Here is a 14,466-nt window from a genome sequence, read left to right as displayed (position 1 = left end):
AAAAAAGCATTTGCAATGCAATAGGTTTCGCAATTGTGAGATTGTGAGATTTTGAGCCATTGGCATTGTAAATGACAATGCCTTTTATTTATGTTTTTACCTGCAATAATAAAAAGCATTGTCATTTACAATACCAATAGGTAAAAGTTTTGAATATGGGAGACCTATTGCATTGCAAATGCTTGTTCTAGGGTGTGGTGTGGTCGAGCAGCCTTAGGCTTATCAGAGAGGAGTGTTAGACATCTGCAAATACACACAATAGTTAATAAGTGATGCACACGACTCAAGGAGATCTACACCAATTTATAAAAATAACACATATCTTTATACATGTTTAGGCACCAGAATCAATACAATCAGGTAAGCAGGTTTTGCAAGAGAAATATTTTTATGATTAAAAAGTCGATAGTGCAATTTTCAGAAGCTGCAATTTTATCCTATGGGAAGAAAAACAAGTACTGAATTCAGGTAGAGTACAGCAACTTACAAGACCAATCTCCTGGACTTAAGCTGATTATGGGGCAAGGTCCAAGGCAGTACCAGCCGGTCACCTCCAGTGGCACTAGGGTGACCGGGTGCAGTTGTGAAATACAGCATCGGGTGCCCAATGTTAGTAAATGGGAATCGGTCTGCAGGAAAAGAGGCTACAGGTTTGGAATGGGAGGCCAGACGAGCAGAACCAACCAGAGGGTTCAAGTCTTGCAATGCTAGGGGACGTGGGGCCAGCGGTGGTCCTCTTCTCTTTGGGCAGGGGGGGCCGGGTGCCGATGGTGCCGGGTGCCGATGGTGTTTGAGGTGTCGGGTTTCTTTGTCCGTGTCCGGGAGCACTCATGGTTGAGGGGGCCTGCAAACACATGATGCAGATGGCATCTGGGAGTTCATGAGGGGTAAAACCAAAGTGGACTCTGTCTCTGGAGGACTTGGGGACCACGCTGACACCGTTGGCCGACTTGAACTCAGACTGGGGGGCTTGGTTGCAGTAGAGCTTGGAGGCGTCAGATTTTGGCAGTTCTGGAGTCCTCTCAGTTCTTCTTGGGGTGACTGCCGGTTGCAGCAGAGCAGCTTAGCGCTCCACGGGAGTCCTTGAATCTTTACTGAAGGCATGCAGTTATCCCAAGCTTTGGAGGCATAACAGCTTGCAGGGCGAGACAACTTTGGCACAATTCGATGGTAAACGGCAGACAGGCCGGCAGGGCTGCTGCCAAGTCAGTTGCTCTTCTTCAGTCTCTGCTTTCACGGTTGTTCAGTGTCTTTCTTCTTCATCAGTCAGCAGGATTTGCTATTCAGGAGCTAGGGGCTCCCTAAATATTGCATTTAGGCGCGTTAGGGGAGTGTAGGGTGGTAGCCAATTGGCTACCTACCACTGGGGTCACTACGCCCCCTATATGACTACTGTGGGAAGTCGGCATAACTCTATCCTAGCGTTCCTAAGTTTGCCATCACCAAAATGGCTTACTTTGAAAAGTCGCCCCCACTTCAGGTAGCCCATCTTAGGGGTGGTACTATCCTGAGGCTGGATAGGTCTATCTGAAAAGCTAATTTTCCTGCCTATCCAGGTGCCAATGGGCTCTGGACAAAGAGGTAAGCCAGATTTAAACACCAAAGATGGTGGACTCTTTGAAGCTCCCCTGCCTTGGAATGCTAATCTGCAGGTCATCTTGTGGGATGGGATGTAAACAACCTCTGCCCAAGCAGGCTTTGTTTCTGACCTCCTGAGAGTAAAGGCCCTCAATCCTGGGGATCAGAAACTTGTCTCTGATGAGGCAGGCTAGCAAAAACCAGTCAGTCAGCACAGCATTAGCTGGTAGGTTTTCAGGGGGCACCTCTGAGGTGCCCTTTGTGTGCCTGTATTAATAAATATCGGTGTGGGTTTGTTTATACAAGGTGTTTGATTCGAAACCTCCCTATTTTCAGTGAAGCCATAGTTTGTACTCGTTTTTCACCGGTGTCCAGCACATGTACTTCCATGTTCTCTTGTGCTGGCAGCAATAGAGCTGACCAGCACAGGGGCATATCTGCTTGTGCTGATATGTCCTCACATGTAGTATAGTGAACCCTGCCTTGGGGCAGTAAGGCCTGCTGGAGGGGGTGACTTACCTACACTGTATTCAGTGTGGGTGGGCATGACGCACAGGGATATGTGCCAAGTTGTGTTTTCACTTTTGGCCAAGACACGCAGCCTTCAGTGGCAGTGTGTATGTGTTTGATGAGGGGACTTAACGGAGGGACAATTTGTGCTGCAGCCCTGAAGGATCCTCTTTAGCCTCCTTGCCATGGGTACCAGTGGTACCACTTACTAGGGACTTACAGTGAGGGCTAAAGGTATTGCCAATTGGGATACAATTGCACAGTTTTGGGAAAGACATCCGGCACTGGGCACTTTAAGCTGTCTTGCACCAAAGACACACCTTTGTACCATAGTGCAAAGTTGTGTTTGTGATGTCTTGCATAAGTTTTGTAATGGAAGGGTATATTTCCAGGGCAAAAAATTGTTCTTGGACATAGTTGAACATTACACTGCTCATGGCCCTTCAAAAAGATATTTTTAATTTTCAGTTTTTTTGACGACTTGGCAGCTGCCATTTGTTGCCAGGCCACTCCGCGTGACAAAATGTGCTTTTGTTCAAGTAAAATTACATTTTTTATTTACACAGCCAACTGGCATCCTCTACCTTGTATCGGTCAATGAAAAACAAAAGAAAATAGCACCAGTAAAATTCCGCAAGCATGTGCATGAGTTGTGACACATGCATGTGCATACTGCATCACATGTGCATACCTGCGGAAGGATGCAGCCACCAGTTGTGGCTGCATCGAAGTGCTTTTTTAAAATCTTTTTTTTTCCCGATAATGCACAGCATTATAAATGTTGATTTTTGCCAATGCTGACTGCATTGCTGACCTATTGGCTGTGGGTCCTTCGGGTTACTGATTAAGCCAAGTATTACTTAGGATGTATATAAATATTTATATAAATATGTAGTTGAATATGTGTTTCTACTTGTTTCACTTTCTCAGCAAAAAAAATAAAGTGGATGGAGAGGTAGTTGGATTTTCTATCAGATAAAGCTTTTCTAAAGTGTGCGGTCTCTCCTGTGGGATCTTGGTAATCAATTCATCAGTAGATCTCAAAACCAAGTTTCTTATAACATCATCCATGTTTCTCAGCACTGAGCCCCGGTTTCAGTATACTAGAGTATTTACAGATGATTGCATCACCAGAGTGACTTGGTTGTTCCACCATGAGTATTCCCAGTCTCTTCTTCCTCAGGAGAAGAACACTAGGTTTCCGGAAATCCATCACCGCACATATCGGAAAAGAAATCACTTGTTCACTCCAGAAGACGCTGAACACTCTCCAATAGAAGTAAACTAAATAATTGTTTATCTCAGAAGGTCCCCATTTCTCTTTCTCTGTATAATACTCCTTCCCTTTATAGATAAGTTTGGACTATATGAATGCCCATACATGCATACATGCATACTTACATGAGTGGCAAGAGTCCAACCATGTTTTCTCCAACAAATTTAAGGTTGACACTGAATCAAATTTACATCATTAGTGTAAAAATGGGAAAGTTCAAAATCTGGTGGTGCTAGTCAAGGTAGCACATTGGAACCCATTGATCCAAGTACCAATAGGCAGCCTTGTTAGACAGTTAAAAAATGACACCCTACTACAATAAAGCCAAACAAATCTAAAAGGAAATGTGGTATATTAGATAGTGTGGTTGAGCAACCTTGCAGTGGATTACACTCCTGAAATCAACCTGGGTCCAGTCAGGCTCGTTTTCTAAACCTTACCTCAACCTTGGGTAAATGTGGCTTCAAACAGCCAGACTTAAACAAAGGAACAAGCATAACGCATTTAGAAGTACCAAAACAACAAAATAAAAAAGAAACCCAACACCAATTTATAACAATAGATCTTAAGTTTCAAAAAGGTCAGTTTATTAAACACCAATGGTAAAATATCACTACAACTCATGTATCAACATCCAAAAGCTACATTGAAAGGAAAAACAATGGCAATATAAATACAGAGTTTAAGAGAAAAATCGAGCTTATAACAGAGAAAGAAAATGGCAAGGCTTAAAACGTCAATAGCAAGTATAGCAATAGGAAACATGGCAAAAATGAAAATAACAACATCCAAGGACTCAGGGAGGCTGGGCAACTTCTTGTATATAAGGTGTGGGAGCAAAAGATTTTTTAGCACTCTCATCCAAAAATTGCGTAATAGGGGTCCATAACTGTATACGTTTTTTGGCGAGAGACATAGGAAATACAAAAGTTGTGTCCAATCTATGATTATGACAAACAGAATACCACCAAGCAAGGTATGAGAGTTTGGAAGCATCATTCCAGTTTTTCATTATCTGTTGAAAGGCAGCTGCCAATAGCAGGTCAATATTTTGGGTATGTGCAAACTTTGTGTTCCATCCACTGGAAAGACTACCGAGAAAGATGTTGGGAGGTGAGAGGGGAATATCAGTTTGAAATACGTTATTAATTTGTGTCCAAACTTGTTTCCAGAAGTGAAGTACATATGGACAAGTAAATAGTAAATGTTTTAGATCAGCATGATCCATATGGCATGACCAACAAGTGTCAGGAATCTCAGCGTCGAATTTATGTAATAAAATCGGTGTTAGGGGAAGTCTATTATATTTGAAAAAAGGGTTTGTGTGGCGCTTGCCGCTCTGGATGATTTCCTAATTTTCAGCCAAATCCTATTCCTTAGGGAAATAGACCATTGTATATCTAGGTCAAGTTCCCAAGAGAGCTCCGTATTTGATTTTTCTCTCTTTTTTTTTTCCTCATATGACCTCCGTAGCTATAGCACCAATTCGACCTATACCACCTCTGGTGCATATTAACTTGGTGGTTCCACTCTCAGCTGCTGTTCTTTACAGGAAATTATCATAACATACAACCTGATCTGACCAGAGGTTTTACTCATTGAATCATTGTCCTATCCCTAGACAGAAGCAGAAGCCACATCATCCAAAAGGTTCCAAAACAGCCCCTTATCTGGCCTTTCTCTATATGCATTTACTCTTTGATCTAAAATTCTAAAATATCTTACAGAGTTCCACCAAGCATTCCAAGTGGGGGATATCGTCTGGCGCCACAATTTACAGATCTCCCTCCTGGCCAGCAGTATCAGGTAAAACATCAGTTTTTGTTGTGACCCTATCGGGTCCAATACTCCCCCCAAAGCAGGAACAATGCCATATATTATAAGTAAAAAATCCATTTAAATACTCTGCCTGTGGCGGCTAGGCTGTGGTCGGACTGCCGAGACTGTTTAGGACTTTCTTATTATAGTGACTGGGCTCCAGTTTGGGATTCTCCCGGTACACCGGAGTACCTTTTAGACACTCTTGCTCATCCATTAAAAGAGGCAGGAGTTGTATATCGGAGGGATCTCGTATTGGGCGATAAATGTAATTCCTGGGAATATTGGAATCATATTACCAGCGGATCTCTGTCAAGGTTTAAGTTCTATCAGCTTTCTTCCTGGTGCAAGAGTCAACGCTGGCCACTTATGGAAGATAATAGCCTGGAAAATGAACTACGAGCCTCTAGGAAGAAAGAAGTGGAGCAATGGTACAATCACCTCTTGGCAGCAACTTACAGACAGATGGAGCAGCCATTTCGAGCCTGGGAGAAATACTTGCCGAGTGAGGAGCTGGAAACCTTATGGCAAGTATCTCTAGATAGTGTTTACCCCCTGATTAAATCTGCCACACTCAGAAGAAACCACTTTTTTTACACTTCACAGGATCTACTGGTCCCCACTTAAGGTATCCAGGATAAAGGGTGGTGGAGAAGCCAGTTGTCTGAGATGCGGCGGCCAGAACCCAGATGACGTCCACGTATTTGCTTCTTGCCCTAATCTACAAGAATATTGGACAAGTGTGGGTAAGACTATTTCCAGGGCCCTGGGTAGCGTTGTGGAGGTAAGCCCATTACTTATAATATTTGGCATTGTTCCTTGATTTGTCTCTCTTGATGCAGGGTTGTGAAAGTCGTGAATAGATAGTAGAGGCTTATGGAGCAGATCGTAGTAAATTATGCCATATAGAATCTGGTGGGGAGACGAAGAAACCAAGGAACTGAAGTAGGAGTGAGACTTCAATATTATAGTGTGTAGAGTTAGAAATGTGTGTTGAAATGAGGTAGACATTTGAAAATGTGATAAATGAGCCCTTATCAAATAATTGATGTACCCATATGTCACAAGCGATACCCTCTAGGGATAAAGAGTCACGATACTCTGGTTTCGGTGGGTCTGGTTTCTTTATTGTTCCAAGGTACAAGACACGCTATAGGGGTTGCTACGACGTCTTCCTGCTTGGCTCACCTTCTCGTGGTAGGTGTCCCACTGGTTTAGACTCCCGTCTGACTCTCCAGGGCGATACACCGAAGGAAACAAAAACACGGGAACACACAGGTGAGATGAAGGACCTTCTAACGGAAGTGAAGCAAGGTAAGGGGAGTGAAGGGTCACCGGGGCTGCCACCACGTAGTACTCCAAAAGAGAAAAAAGAATCTTCGTAGGTGAAGGTGAAGGGACAAGTGTGAAAGAATGTTACCGGTGTCCAAACACTCACGCCCTCTGTGACCACCCCAACTCAAGCCTACCCCGTCCCTCCCCGTGGAAAAGCAAAACCCAGGACTCGGTCCCGTACCTTTCCCAGCCACGCTCCTCCTGGAACGTGGCGGGGCGAGTCGCGTCTCCGTTGGCCTCCTGGCTTCATCGGATCCTCAACCTCAGCTTCCTCGATCCCTCCGCTCGTTTTCTCGCCGTCTCCTCCTCTTCCTTGCTCCTGTACTTCCTCTCTCTCTCCGCTCCTGCTTCCTCCACCGGCTTTCGCGCCGTATTGGTCTTCCGGGTTCTCTTTACAGGCCAACACGTCTCCGGATTGGACTGCTGTTGTTGACGTGCTGGTTACGGGCTCCTCCCACAGGGAAGTCCAGGTCGGGTTAAAGGGCCCGCTCTCGTCCTGTGGCCGGGGTGGAAACGAACAGTCATTATCGTCTCCAGCCCGTTCTCCCTCCGGAGTGACCCCGTGACACCATACTATGCCTTTGTCTTGCCACGTCTTCCAAAAAATAGGTTTATTTTTGATGTATATACGTTTATTATGCCACATAGTAGAGGTAAGAAGTGGATCTAAATCATGTGGATCAAAGTGGAGAAACGAGTTTAAAACTTTCTATGAATGATTAATGATTGGTGTGGAGAGTTTTTGTGGTTTTCGTGAGAAAGACAGAAATTCCTGAAAAGAAAAGGGGGAAAGATAAGATTTCTCTAACTCAATCCATAAAGGAGAATCAGGAGATGAGTCAGACAACCTTTTGGATAATTGTCTTAATAGAAAGACTTTATGATATTTAGGGAAATCAGGGAAGTTAACACCACCTTCTGATTTGGGGCGTGACAATTTTTGCAAAGACATTCTAGATTTTTTGTTAAGCCATAAAAAAGATATAAGGATGAAGTTAATTTTATGAAAGAATCTTGTTGGTATGGGCATTAGAATATTATAAATAACATAGAGGACAATAGGAGAGAACATCATTTTAATGGTATCAAGGCGGACCTACCATGAAAGATATAGGGGATGCCATTTAGTTGTAAGGGTAGTCAGCTTCTCTTTACACTTCTCAAAATTTATGGATATGGAAAACTTATTCAATTAACTAAACCGCAAACCAAGATTTTAATTTTTAGAGGGTTCCAGGTAAAGCTAGATATTGAAAAGTCCTCTTTAAAGGTGAATTTAGTTTGGCGCAATATTTCAAATTTTCCGCTATTTAATTTATAACCAGAAACCAAAATATAGGAATGGACTTCATTTAGAAAGGCCGGTGAGGTTGAGAAAGGAACATGAATACGTCATCAGCGTATGCTGCTAGTTTAATATGAAGAGAGTTTGAAACAAAACCAGTAATAGATTGATTTTGTCTTATTCTGGATAAGAAGGGTTCTAAAGTTAAGTTGAAAAGGAATGGAGATAGAGGACATCCCTGTCTCACTCCACCATGCAAAGTAAAGTAAGACCGTTGGCAAAAATTGCCGCTTTTGGATTCGAATAGAGCCAAGAAATCAAAGAAATTATTTTCGGGCCAAACCCCAACCACGTCAACGTATGAAAAATAAAAGGCCAATACACTCTATCAAAGTCCTTTTCTGCATCTAGAGCAATAGCAGCAAGAGGCTCTGTGTATTTTGACGATTTGGAAATTATATCGAAAAACGAACTAGTGTTGTCGGTAATAGAACGTCCCTTGACAAAACCTATTTGCTCCTTGCCCAATAAGTGAGGGAAATGTGATTCAATTCTGAGGGCCAGAGTTTTAGAAAACAAATTGTAATCTATATTAAGTAGTGAAATAGGCCTGTAATTTTTACAATATCGTAAATCCTTACCATCTTTCGGGATGAAACATATCAGGGCTTCTAAAAAGGTTCCTGAGGAATTACCGGTATCAGTGAAGGAAGAAATTAGATTATATAGTTTTGGGAAAAGTTGTTGGACAAAATGCAAGTAGAATTCAGCAGTGAAGCCATCTGGGCCTGGTGCCTTATCTTTTTTTAGGGTTTTGAGTGCATTAAGCATTTCTGACTGCGTAATATCAAATTCTAGGAGATCCAAATCTGTAAGAGGATTTGTATGTTTTGAAATAAAGGAAAGAAAGAGAGAAATGTCCGAATCTGTGTGCACGTTCTCTGGTTTGTATAGTTTATCATAGAATTGAACAAATTCTCGCAAGATGTAAGCATCTTTGTATTTTGGTGTGTTATTATCATCTACTATAGAATCTATGTGTGATTTATTCTGTTTAGTCTTAAGATAATTGGCTAATAATTTTGCCTGATTTATTTTGTCCTCCTTAGAATTTCGCACTAGTCTTTAGTAAAAATAAGGAATCATTGTCAGTGGTATCTTTGTTATATTTAATCTTAGCTTTAAGTAGGTCTGCAAGGCAATCTTTCGATTTTGAGGTGTAATATGAATGCCCTAATTCCTTTATCTTAGAGAGGTTTTCCAAGTTCGATAGCCGGGCTGCGTTCCTTTTATTAGATGCGTATCTAAGAATAAAATGTCATGCAGATGCTTTAAAAGCATCCCAAATTGTAAGAAAGGGAATGCTGTCTGTGCTATTAATTTGAAAATATTCATTAAAAAATTATAAAAAGGAGGCGTTTGAAGTTGGAATCTAAAAGTAGGGAGTCATTAAACCTCCATCTTCTGGGATATCTGAGTGTGATAGAAGATCTAACTGAATGGAAACAGGAGCATGGTCAGAGATAAGTATAGGGCCTATGTCCGCTGAAAGCAAAGATTGGGAAACGTTATGTGAAATAAAATAATAACCAATTCTTGACTGTGTTTTGTGAGGTGAAGAGTAGACGGAGTATTCTTGTAAATCCGGATTACAAAGTCTCCATGCTTCTATTAGGTTTTGTTGCTTTACAGATTGTACAAAAGCTGTATGTGCTTTATTCAGTATAAGGGAGACTTTGGATTTTCGATCCAGAAAAGGATCAACTATTTGGTTACAATCACCTGCAAGAATAACGTTTTTTGTAGGACTCTGTGCAATCAATCTGGAGATTTGGGACCAAAAGGAAACATCTCCGTTTGTAGGAGCATACACATTGAGAAAAGAGATCGAGATTCTCTCAATCATTACACTGGTGAACAACCATCTGCCTTCGTCATCTGCATTTTGAGAAAATGAGCGTAGCATGTAGTTTTTTTATGACATAAAGTTATTACTCCATTTCTTTTGCCGTCACCAGGTGAGTAAAAGACTTCACCCACCCAACCTTTCTTAAGTTTTAAAGATTCATCCTTTGTAAGATGGGTTTCTTGTAACAAAGCAATACCAACATGTTATTTAGATAAATAAGATACAACTCTTTGCCTCTTAATAGGGGCATTCAAGCCTTTAACTTTCCATTTTACAATTTTAAAGCTATAGGAAGAAAAAGAAACAGCAAAATAAATGATAAATAATAACAGCCTTATTCAAAATTATTTTAAGAGAAATAAGTGTTATAAAGATGTGTGCAATGCTAATGAAACTCAAAAAAGTAAAAAAGAAGGAGGGGAGGAAAAATAAATACATTGAGGATAACAGCAAAGAAAACAATAGAAGGGGAAGAGAAGGAAAGTAGTGAAGAATTGGAAAGAGAAAGAATTAGTGTGAGAAGAAATAAAGAAAAAACAGGTAACTTACCTACATATAATCCAAGATATATGAAAGGTTGGGGGAGATGAGGCCACATGGAACAATGACGTATCCAGACTCCATGCGGGAAGGCAGGAAGGAAGGCAGAACTAACGAACGCACAACACATGGGCAGTACATCAAGGAAAAACAACCTGTAAGGCAGAAAAGGAGGTTAATGTCAATCAAAGGGATTAAATAAACAGTAACAACAACTATTTTCGTACTAAAAGAATTACTAAAGTTGAAGAACGAATGTCAAATAACTGAGGCATGACAAAAGCAGAGACATCTACTTATTATGTGATGAGGATGCATCCATAGAATACGCATGGCACGAATTGAGAAAACATTTCAGTTTTATAGGGTCCTCATAAGTGATTGTCTTATTATTGAAGATCACCTTGAAATGGCAAGGGTGAAAGAGGCCATAGCGCGCACCCATAGAACGAAGGTGAAGTCTCATTGCCAGGAACTCCCTGCGTCTGTCAGAGGTGGGCTTTGCATAATCCTGAGAGAAAAACAGAGGGTTGCCTGACCAGGTGATAAGATTGATGGATCTGGCAGCCGAGAGAATCTTGATCAAATCGGTGTATTCCAAAAAGTACAAAATTATCCCTCTCGGTTTCCTTGTGGTATATGAAGTAATCGCAGAAGCAGAACCTAATCTGTGAGCCCGTTGAATGTTAAGGAGGGTGTCCTCTGGTAAATTAAGGATTTTTGGAAGAAAAGATTTGAAGAAAGTGATAGGGTCTGAGCCCTCCGATCCCTCTGGCAGCCCATATAAATGGAGATTGTTTTGTCTGTTTTTGTTTTCAAGATTTTTGAGCGTCGACACTTGAGATTGAAGAGCTTCTACTTTAATGTTTGATGAATTTAGATATTCAATGTTTTGTTCCATTGTGGTAACTCTGTCCTCCAGGCATGAGTTGAAAGTTTGCGCGCTAAAGGCATTGATTGAGATGAAATTTTAACTAGTTTGCCCATGCACCTAAGCAGGGAGAGAGCAAATCTAGCAATTCCAGAGCAGATAAAGTTCTATCACTGGTGTAGTCCTTACTATGTCAAGGCGACCCCTCAAGGTGTTTTAATTGAGAGTATGTGTGGAAATAGGGCACATCCTCACCAATGTAATATGAAAGGGTAAGCCACTATCTGTCATGACAAACAGCCTCATGTGAATGCTACTGTTCTTAAGCCTTATATGACACAGTAAAAACAAAAATATACCAGGGTGGAGGGTCTCAATCCTCAGCCAAATACAGGAGAACAGCTGGAGAGAGTTATGGAAAATAGCCCATAACAACAGGGAAATAGAGGTTGCCAAAAGACACTCACCTGTTAGAGAGCAAAAGTAATGATGGCTGAGGTAGCATGGAGGAGCAGCAACTATGTAGTTTCAGGCAAGGACAGAGAGTAAAGTTGCATTATGGGAACAGTAATCCTTCTCAGAGCATCATATAATGAAATGCATTAGTTGCCGGTAATGGGGTGGTTGAAAAACCACTGCTCATGCTTTCCCAGTCAGACAAGATTCAAAATGGCGGCCGTCCGATGACAGAGCCGCTCCGTAGCGCAAAAGCAAGAAAACACTGCTTACAGCATGCCGTAGAATCCAAAAGTTGTCTTGGCGTGTGCTGCTCTGCTAATGGAGATTATGCAGACATTCTGGGTCCCTCACAGACGGAGAGTAATGCGCCAGGTCTGCCGTCGCATCCGCCACCCCGGGAGAGTCAGGGACCAGCCGCCATCTTCCATGGGTGCTAGCCATGCCCCCTAATAGATCTTAGTTTTTGTGGGCGTGGGGAAAGAAGGCTCTCAAGACTGTGTCTTTGCAAAGAGGGTTTTATTTTATACAGGCACTTTCTTCTGAGAGAAGCCAGAGTTAAGACACGTGACAATGCTTCTTGTCCAGGTCCGCTTCACTTTAGCTTCCTTCTAGGCGTCACAGGGGCTGGTCGGGCTCTTTATCCGATGTCCTCGGCACATGAAAACAGGAGGAGAATGATATCAGTGTTCTGAACAGACGGTCTTGAGGGAAGGGGAGTGAGGGAATCACGCGTGAGTGCTCTGTGCTATACAAGTAGGTGTCCGTGCACAAGGGAAAACGGGAGTAGCTGAGAGGGAGGATAGAGTGCAAGGAGACACCTCACTACCGGTCTGACCTCTCCCGTGATCCAACCCACCCCGCAACCTTGCTCCGTACCTTTGCAAGCCACGCTTCTCCTGAAGCGTGGCGGGGCGCAGCGTGAGTACGCTGGCCTCCTGGATGCTTCGGTTCACTGGTTCTCTCCGTGGTTCGTGGTCTCGGCCCAGATACTACCAGCGTGGTTCTTCGGTCTCTCATTCCCGCGTCGGTCGGCTGCTCTCAGCTCCATCTGGAAGAGAGCTCCTCTCCGGCTTTTTTGTCCTTGACACTTATTGGCCAATAACCGCTGACGTCAGTGCGGGAGGCGGTCTGCCCAGTGTCTGCGGCTTGTTTAAAGAGCACACTCTCCCACATCGAAGTGTCCGCTTTCGGCGTGGTGAAGGTGCCTGCGTTCCATTCTTCCTGCTGGGACATAAGAGGCATGGTAATAGAGGGTACAGACCACCACTCCGCTCCAACACCTGGCTCACAGGGCGCATTGTGACAGTTTTATAAATGTTTGAACACTAAAATTAACAAAATGGAATGGAGGGTTCTAGAGATACAGATTAGAAGTAAAATGTAAATCTTAGTTTTTCACTCAAAAACATGAACACGTATTGGTAAGTGCAAAGTTTGGAAACATTGCAAACCTTTTAAAGAGTTGTGTTTGGCTTTTCTGGCCCGCTACGGAAAATCAAATCCCACTGGGGAAAGGGCAGTGGGGGCTAATAAGGAGTAGTAGAACAGTTACTTTGGCACAAAGGAAGTCTCTATGGATGAACTGTCATGAACTTCAATTGAGTGCTCCTGATGCAAGGGATACAGCATGCTGAAGATCCTGTAAGATGCTAAGGATGCTGTGTGGTAGCATTGCTCGACAGGCCGGGGTGCTGAAAGCTATAAGGGGTACGCTTGCATCCCTGGAAGCGGACATAAAAGATCTGGAAAACCGCTTTTTGCCACAAACACTCCTGACATCATGGGTTTACTGAAGAATAAGCTTTTAGAGTATGATGCAGAGGCACAGCGGGAAGTTAAGTTCCTAGGTAAATACGCAGAGGCCAGGAGGTACGGGGAGGGGGATCGGCCGGGTCGCACTCTGGCGAATATGATAAAGCCGTCCAGGTCCGCAACATATGTCCATGAACTGCGCTCGAAAACCGGGGTCACAATCAGGGGGAAAGAGGACATCCTACATGCCTTCTCAGGCTTTTACTCCGATCTGTACACCGCCACCCAGGGTGCATGCCTGGAAGGGTTGGACTCCTTTCTGGAGTCCATAGCGTTGGTCTGGTTCAATAACAAACATAGGGAATATATGGATCTCCCGATCACTGCCGAAGATGTGGCCCAGGTGATCAAAAGTTTGCCCCTCGATAAGGCCCCTGGCCCGGACGGCCTGACCACGGCCTTCTATAAGACATATGTTGAAGAATTGGCTCCCCGGTTGCTGGCAGTGTATAAGGAGGCTTTGCAGGTGGGGGTACTTCCCAAAACGATGCGTGAAGCGTCAATTATTACCCTGCTCAAACCGGATAAACCAAAGGAAGAGATGGACTCCTACAGGCCTCTCTCTTTAATAAATGTGGATGTGAAAATACTGGCTAAACTGCTTGCTAATAGAATACAACCAATGCTACCCCTGATAGCCTTGCCGGACCAGTCTGGGTTTATCCCGGGGCGGTCCACTTCTCATAATCTACGTACGATTTTTTCTATCCCGCATTATTTACATCCGGACGTGCACGCTTCGGTGGTCTTCTTGGATGCCACCAAAGCTTTTGATACTCTGGAATGGCCGTGTTTATTTGCAATACTGAATCGTATCGGCTTTAGTCAGCTCTTAATCAACAAGATCCGATTGTTATATACTATGCCTTGTGCCAGGGTTAGGGTGAACGGTATGATCTCGGACCCATTCCCTATCTCGCGGGGTACCCTTCAGGGATGCCCGCTGTCCCCGCTGCTCTTCGCAATTGCGATGGAGCCGCTAGCGGCTCGCATTAGACAGCATCACACGGCGCGAGGAATAGGACTTAGCTCACGAAGTCTGCTGATATCGCTCTATGCCGATGACGTCACAC

The 14,466-nt window shown here is 43.3% G+C and overlaps 1 long non-coding RNA gene across 1 annotated transcript in view; it reads right to left on the bottom strand.

Annotated features, from left to right (window-relative positions):
• The window catches only part of LOC146866472 (uncharacterized), a 300,783-nt gene that overhangs the window by 273,480 nt on the left and 12,837 nt on the right, over nucleotides 1-14,466 (bottom strand). The window contains exon 2 of the long non-coding RNA XR_014971892.1: nucleotides 10,261-10,406. This is a non-coding gene — a long non-coding RNA (uncharacterized LOC146866472). The remainder of the gene's footprint in view (nucleotides 1-10,260; nucleotides 10,407-14,466) is intronic.

Source organism: Triturus cristatus, chromosome 2_1 (assembly GCF_964204655.1).
Source record: "Triturus cristatus chromosome 2_1, aTriCri1.1, whole genome shotgun sequence".
Classification (NCBI taxonomy): domain Eukaryota; kingdom Metazoa; phylum Chordata; class Amphibia; order Caudata; family Salamandridae; genus Triturus; species Triturus cristatus.
The sequence above is the reverse complement of the archived record's forward strand: the minus strand, read 5'-3'. Positions and strand labels throughout refer to the sequence as shown.